Below are 7,502 nucleotides of genomic sequence, written 5' to 3'. Positions count from 1 at the left end.
CGAATTAAAATTTTAAAAGTATTTATTTTCATTGTTAAATTGCTTGACCAGGACACCAGAAAATCAAGATAACAGAATATTCGTTCAAGCAAAATCACCATTATCTTTTTCAAAACTCCCTTGACCTTTTCCAACCCTTCTTGCGACTCAGCATTCAGATGCGTGTGCATTTATTATGATATACTTCGCACGCTTATCGTACTTTTCTAGTTATAACAATCCTGAAACGAATATTTACTCATTGCAGTGGATTTTGTAACGTAAATAAGCAACAGGCATGTATATTGTTCACTCTTCCATTGAATATCACTATTGACTCCAGACTTCGAGTTTCACGCTTCACAATTTCAAATAATTGATATCTCAGAATGAATGGACGATAAAGAGACAAAATAAAACTAGCACACGATGATACGATGCTCCTGTGACACTCGATGTAATGGGTCATATATATTTCTGCTGTATTCTGAAGGGTCGCGTTAATTGCGGACAAGGGTGACGTACATCATTCAATTATCATGAATATTTCGACTATTTTAGGGAAATCAATAATTCAAGCCACCTCTTATTTATTTTTCAAATTTTACTTAACCGCGTATCCAGGATTTAATTTTGTAGGGGGCGGTAAGTGCACGCAAAGCGTGCCAGTAATGACAGTAATATTTGCAAAACTTACAGTAATATTTACAACACTTACAGAGAGCGTGAAGCGCGCTCCCTAGGGGAAAGGTGCAGGGAGTCGGAGGGGGAGTAGGATCCTCCATACCGCGCGGAGCGCGAATTTTTTTAATATTTATCATCAAATTCAAATCAAAAGAAGGTGCCTCTTGCGTCGCTAGTACCCTTATCAACTTGAATTTAATTTAATTGCTATGATGAAAAAAATGATTTCAAAAGAAAATTTTAGAAATTTCTCTGAAACTATAATCTGTTATAATATTGACATTTCATAGGCTATAACTCGATCAAGAAGAAAAACGAGCTCAAAATAAGAAAGGGATGATGCAAGCTAGAAGAGGAACATAATTTCCTTTGTCATGCTCGCGAAGCACGGAAACCTTTGTGATTTATTTTGGAAGAAATAAAATGTAATTTTGTTCATATTAAGTGCTTCCTTTTGTTTGATTAAGAAACTACAGTGATATTAAAAAAGTTTAATCAATGGCACAAAACAAAAAGACAGGATATTGATGTGCAACGAAATGGAATGAAGTTTCATATCGTACATACTTTTGCATATAGCACCGCACGAATTTAATACTCGCTTAAAAGCGCCGGAAAGAAATATAAATTGGGGGAATTGGGAAGTGACAGTAAAGTTTACCCGCTCCGAACAGAAGAGCCGACATTTTGTGTCAATGCGATAAAAAAATCATAATTTCCATAGTACACGTACTCCTTACACCCATGTATAATTTTTGGCAAGAATATACGACTGTCACAGCCAGGGAGGGTAAACGAAGAAAAAAAACGTGTAGGCGATTTTGATATTTTTCCCGCGCGGAAGCAAAACTTTGTAGGAAGAGAGAAAATAAACTTTTCGTTTCGGTTTTTTATGCCTTTGACAAAGAAGAAAAAACAACGAAACTATATCTTTCTTCCCTTTCTCCTTTCGCTTTTTCTTTTTCTCCTTTTCCTCTTTTTTTCCTTTTCTTTTTGGGGGCGTTTGGGGGTGGCGACCGCCCCTGGCTACGCGCCTGTATAAACATCAGCATTAAAGGAAAAGTCTACCCCCCCCAAAAAAAATGATTTGAATAAAGAGAGAAAATTCAACAAGCATAACACTGAAAATTTCATCAAAATTGGATGCAAAATAAGAAAGTTATGGCAAGTTTCACTTCATTTCACAAAAAGTTATATGCATATTGTTACGATACTGTAACAAATAACAATAAAATAATTTGAAATTGAATTTCCTTTTCTTTTATTACAGGAAATATAACACTCAAAAACTAAGAAAACATAAATAAATATCTATCTTACGTCTCTCGAGGTGACAGATGTGCAATATATCCGATTAATAATCCAAATGATAGTATCCAGATAAAAGTCCACAATGATGGCGACGATGAAACTGATGTTGAAGCACGATGAAGAGTCACTGTAATGAGTTGAAATGTCCGTGAAGACGATGTTGATGACGATTAACAGTCAATTTCAGTAATCCATGAGTTGAAAAGTGTTCCTTAAAACAGGTTGATGATCTCGATGAGAACTGAGAATTCCTCTCTCAAAATAACTGCAAACAGTTCATAGATGTTCAAATAATTCCACAGAAGATAAATATTCCAGGTGGAAATAAAGTCTGGCATGAAACTCTTAGCTCTGATCTGATCTGGTGAAGTGATCTGGTATGATATGATGATGTCCTTGAAGAATCTGCCAGCTTTATATACTAATTTCAACTATTCTAGATCATTCTAGTATTCACTATCATGGAAGGTTCTAGTATTGTCTGTAAAAAACATTATCCTTTCAGGAGCAGTCCACATTTCTAAAACATTCTTGAATGACCTCAGTGAAATCAACAACATAGCTAATTCTATTGTGCACTACCACTGGAGTCCTATTGTTCTCTTCCACTGCCTGAGGAATCTATTGTTTGCTTTTCCCTATTCAAAAAATAAAACTCCTTGGCCTTTAAATAGGCAAGAGGCCTGCAAAACAAATGCTTTTACAAACACGTTCTCGAATGTTCTTTATCATTCTTGGCTATCCTTAAAGAGGAAATATTAACTAAATAAATGAATGTAATTGCTCTTACAATTCTTCTTTTATGTAACAATATCTTGGTCTGTATGCAAATGAGGAACTGATGACATCACTCACTCACTATCTCTTTTGTATTTTATTATATGAAATATGAAATATTATCATTTTCTCGTAATAGTCATGTGAAATGAAGTTTCATTCCTCCCTGAACACGTGGAATTCTATTATTTTTTATCATTTTGTGCTTCAGGCAAGGAGGTCCTAATCGTCAAAAATTAATTCGTAAAAATTGAAACATTGTATAATTCAAACATAAAAAAGAAAAGAAATAGTGAGTGGATGACATCATCGACTCTCTCATTTGGATGTAACTGGCTCGTTCATATGGCTTATTTCGAAAGGGTGGGTGCTGTCGCGTTAGGGTGCGTCAACGCGCACGCGAAGATTCGTCCAAAGCCCCCCCCCCCCCCCGTTTGCCCGAAAGGGTGCGTTGGGAGCGCCACGTCGTGTCGCGTTCACTGGAACGCGCCCTTTCGTCCAAAGCCCCCCCCCCCCCCACGGTTTGGACGAAAGGGTGTGTTTAATAATAATGAATAAATAAATACAAATATTTATAAGAAAGCTTAACAAACAAAAAAGACGAGTGATATGTGAAATTTGCATAGGAACATAAATCATCATATGGCACAAACATTCTTTTTAAAAGGTAAAAAAACAATGACGGCATGCTCCATGAGGATTTTTCGGTGGAAATGTTTTATGGTGTAATATTGATACATGTAAAAATTATGACTGATTTCAAGGTTCTTTCAAATAAAAAAAAGTAACTTGCCTTCAATTTTATACTTTGCAGGTGTGTATTTATTACAAAGGAAAACATTCGTATACCTGGAGATATTTGGTGTCCCCCAAATTATAAAACTTACGGCAGATGTGTCCTGGAAGGGAAAGGCCAAAATTGATGTCGGGTCAGCATTCACAACGTTTAACTCTTCAGACCCTACCTTACTATACTTTACACTTGAGACCCTGCCTCAGTATATTTTGTGAGATGTATCTGTTGTGTATATATGTGTGCGTGTTGTGTGTATAATAATAATAATAATAATATGTGCGTGTTGTTTGTATAATGATAATAATAATAATACTTATAATAATAAAAATAATAACAATAATAATAATAATACTTATAATAATGATAATAATAATAATTTTCACCCCAAAGAGTGAATTTATGGAAATGAATTTGGAGTAAAAAATTGGCGCCAAGTGGCTTATTGCAAGGGTGGGTATCTGATTTATTATCATTATTATTATTATTATTATCATTATTATTATTATTATTATTATTATTATCATTATTATTATTATTAGTATTAGTATTATTATTATCATTATTATTATTATTATCATTATTATCATTATTATTATTATTATTATTATTATTATCATTATTATTATTATCATCATTATTCTTAGTTGAACTTTTCTTTCTTTTCCTAAAAATGTCAATGCATTAAATGATTGAAAATCCACTATTTTACGTGCAAATTGGCAATGTTTGACAAAATACCTTATATTCAGCTTTCTTAGAAATATTTGTATTTATTTATTCATTATTATTAAACACCCTTTCGTCCAAACCGGGGGGGGGGCTGTGGACGAAAGGGCGCGTTCCAGTGAACGCGACGCGACGTGGCGCTCCCAACGCACCCTTTCGGCCAAACCGGGGGGGGGGGGCTTTGGACGAATCTTCGCGTTCGCGTTGACGCACCCTAACGCGACAGCACCCACCCATTCGACATAAGCCCGTTCATATAACTATTTTGTTAAAAATAAGCGAAACTCTGAAATGTCATAACGTTCTTATTTTACATCCGATTTAGATGAATTTTTCAGCACTGTGCTTGACTGATTTTTCTCTATAGATTCAAATCAACATTTTTCTGAGGTGGACTTGACCTTTAAGCATGTTAATCTCTTTTTAGATGTTATAATAATTATCATTATGATTATAGAATACTATGTTTTACTCTTTAAAACAATTATTATGATTATTGACCTATCGCCGTCATTATAATCATGGCTTGTTGTTCTTTTCTTGCCGATACACTCTTATTTCTGAGGAGTAAAATTTGCCTCGGAATGGCTCCAGCTGGACATCAAAACTCTGTTTCGAGTCAAAGTGACTCGTGGAGTTTTTTAAGTTGAGGCCAGATCATTTTCAGTCAAATGGATTCAGAATCTGAGTCACTTTAACCCGCAATAGAGCTGAGAGTATCTGGAATGATGCTATGATCAGATGATACTGTAATTTTCCATGATAAGGTTTGTCTGTCGTAAAACAAGGCTCTACCGCGATTTTCTTGTTAGTTTTCAAAGAATGGAAATAGAATGTGATAGGATAGATAGGACTTTTTTCGGTCCTGAATGAATGTGATAATGAATGTTGAAAAACAAACCCCTAAAACAACAATAACAATTCGTATTATGATTACCTTTCAAAAACAATGGGAGTATATGCTGCAATCGAGACCCGGGAATCGAGATAATTAAAATATGAATGATTTGTGAGATAGGACAAGTTTTACCTGGCATCTTCTAAACTATATCGATCTCTAAACATAAAAAACCTTGTTTTTCTCTCTCTTATCATTTCATACATCTTGTTAATATTTCATTCTGTAATTGCTGAAACGCATAGTATTAATTTCTAGTATCTTTGAAGTTTAATGTATAATTTGTATAATTATATTGGTTATGGATTTATTGTATAATTCATAATCAGGTTTAATCAGGTTTGTACAACTTGCTTATGGAATGTGAATGTGTGTTTTGATTTGAGAGAAGACAATTAAACTTCCTTAAAATACAAGGTTTATCACCGCAGATAAGTTTCTCTGTCGTCTAATACGCATATCACAATTAATGGCTCAGAATACCATTCAAATTCTCAGGTCATGCGCTTATAACACGACATTGAATAGAGGTAGTTTCGAGATAGAACCTCTTTGGTCTAGCCCTGTATATAACCTTGAAAACCAGTTTTGTATAATAACAATCCTTTCTCTTGCCATGTTTAGGCTTGGCGAACAAAAAGCAAGGTGCATCTTCTTAGGATGAATTTATGAAACAAGACATGAATTTGTAGTTACTACCAAACAAAGGTGTTAAGGCATGGTCACACCGCCCGAGCGTTGTTGGAGCGGTCGTGGAGCGGAGAGAAAAAACAATCACCGCTCGCTACCGTTCACCATTTTCGATTTCGGTTGTTTGGTTTTTTTTCATTTTTGTTTTCGATTCCCCCCCCCCCTAATTTTGTGAGCGAAATTCCATCCTCTCTCCCTACCGCTCCACGACCGCTCCAACAACGCTCGGGCGGTGTGACCAGGCACTTTACGTAATATGTGATGGATTAAAAAAAAATCATTTTTACAAGTATATGTAACAAACAATAGTTTGGGATTTTAGATTGGATTTCTACCACCTGTGGAGTTCATTTCCATGAGCATTATAGGCCTACATGTTGTGAACGTAGTCAATTCCAGGGGCAGTTATTTACGTATACTTACTTTGACTCACATTTAACCCCATAACAACAACAGCAGCGTGGTGCATCCGCTGACCTCCTCGCCAAGTAATTTCACAAGTATCTCTTTGAGAACTTACTTTGGATTAATTAAATCTGCCATAATAAGCTAGTTCACAGTTAAGTCATTCTTGTGATGACCTCGAGTTTCTAAATTTCCACAGATAATTTAAATTAAACAGAAAATTCCATATTTTGGCATATAATCTATAAACTATGAAAGAGATATGTTTCTTGAGTAGTGTATAATACATTTATTTTCTTCTTGAACAATTAATTGAATAAATCGTTCTTACATTGGGGTATCATGGAAGCCACCTTGAGTAAACAACATCGTATTCTTACATGTCTTGCTTGGTAATAATTCAAATTCATGTATAATTATCTTCTCATGAGGGAGTTCAGTTGAAGTTATTCTATTTATCTGTTGTTGTTTTTAAATCAATATTGGGCCTCAGTGTTTTGATTTCATTTCACATATTGTTTGTCTCTATGTCAATCAATCCTCTGGCACTTTTGAGGTCAGTTACTCGGTCTGCAATGATCTTTATCTTCATATTTTCATGATTTATTTGTAAATTGGCTTACTTTGAGAAAAAATCTCATCAGATATCAGACATTCTTGCATAAAGGTCTTTACTGAAATCATTGGATAATCCTGAAGATTCGGAGTCTATAAATACTGCGTGTAAGTAGACAAACCAAACATGAATTATTATACTACAGTAGAGTATGAAACAGGAACCCCTGAGGTTTTAATGGATACCTATACCTCAAGTTGGTTCACCTTGTCTGATCAAACAGTTTCCTTTCACGGCACCCATTTTACCAAAACTTGGAAAGATATCAGTATCTTTATCAAATGCCTTGTTCGATGGCGCAGTGGGGATCGAACCCCAGAATTTCATGTGTCTAGTCAGGAGTCCTACACCAACATGACTTCTATATCAGGCCATACAACATGTACAATTCAGGGTAGACCTATAACTGTAAAACGATAAAAGTATCTCGGATGAGTTGCTCTTTCTTGTTACAGAAAAAATCTTCTGAAATTATGTCATTTTTTCTATTCGCCCTGGATACTATACAACACCAAGTTATTAACTAGATTTTAATTCGTCATGAGGACGAATTAGGTGGTCTGTCATGAAATTTCATTAAGTGTCGGCTAATGTATGAAATGAATTATTAGACAATCTTG

Source organism: Lytechinus variegatus, chromosome 1 (assembly GCF_018143015.1).
Source record: "Lytechinus variegatus isolate NC3 chromosome 1, Lvar_3.0, whole genome shotgun sequence".
NCBI classification, from domain to species: domain Eukaryota; kingdom Metazoa; phylum Echinodermata; class Echinoidea; order Temnopleuroida; family Toxopneustidae; genus Lytechinus; species Lytechinus variegatus.
The sequence above is the reverse complement of the archived record's forward strand: the minus strand, read 5'-3'. Positions refer to the sequence as shown.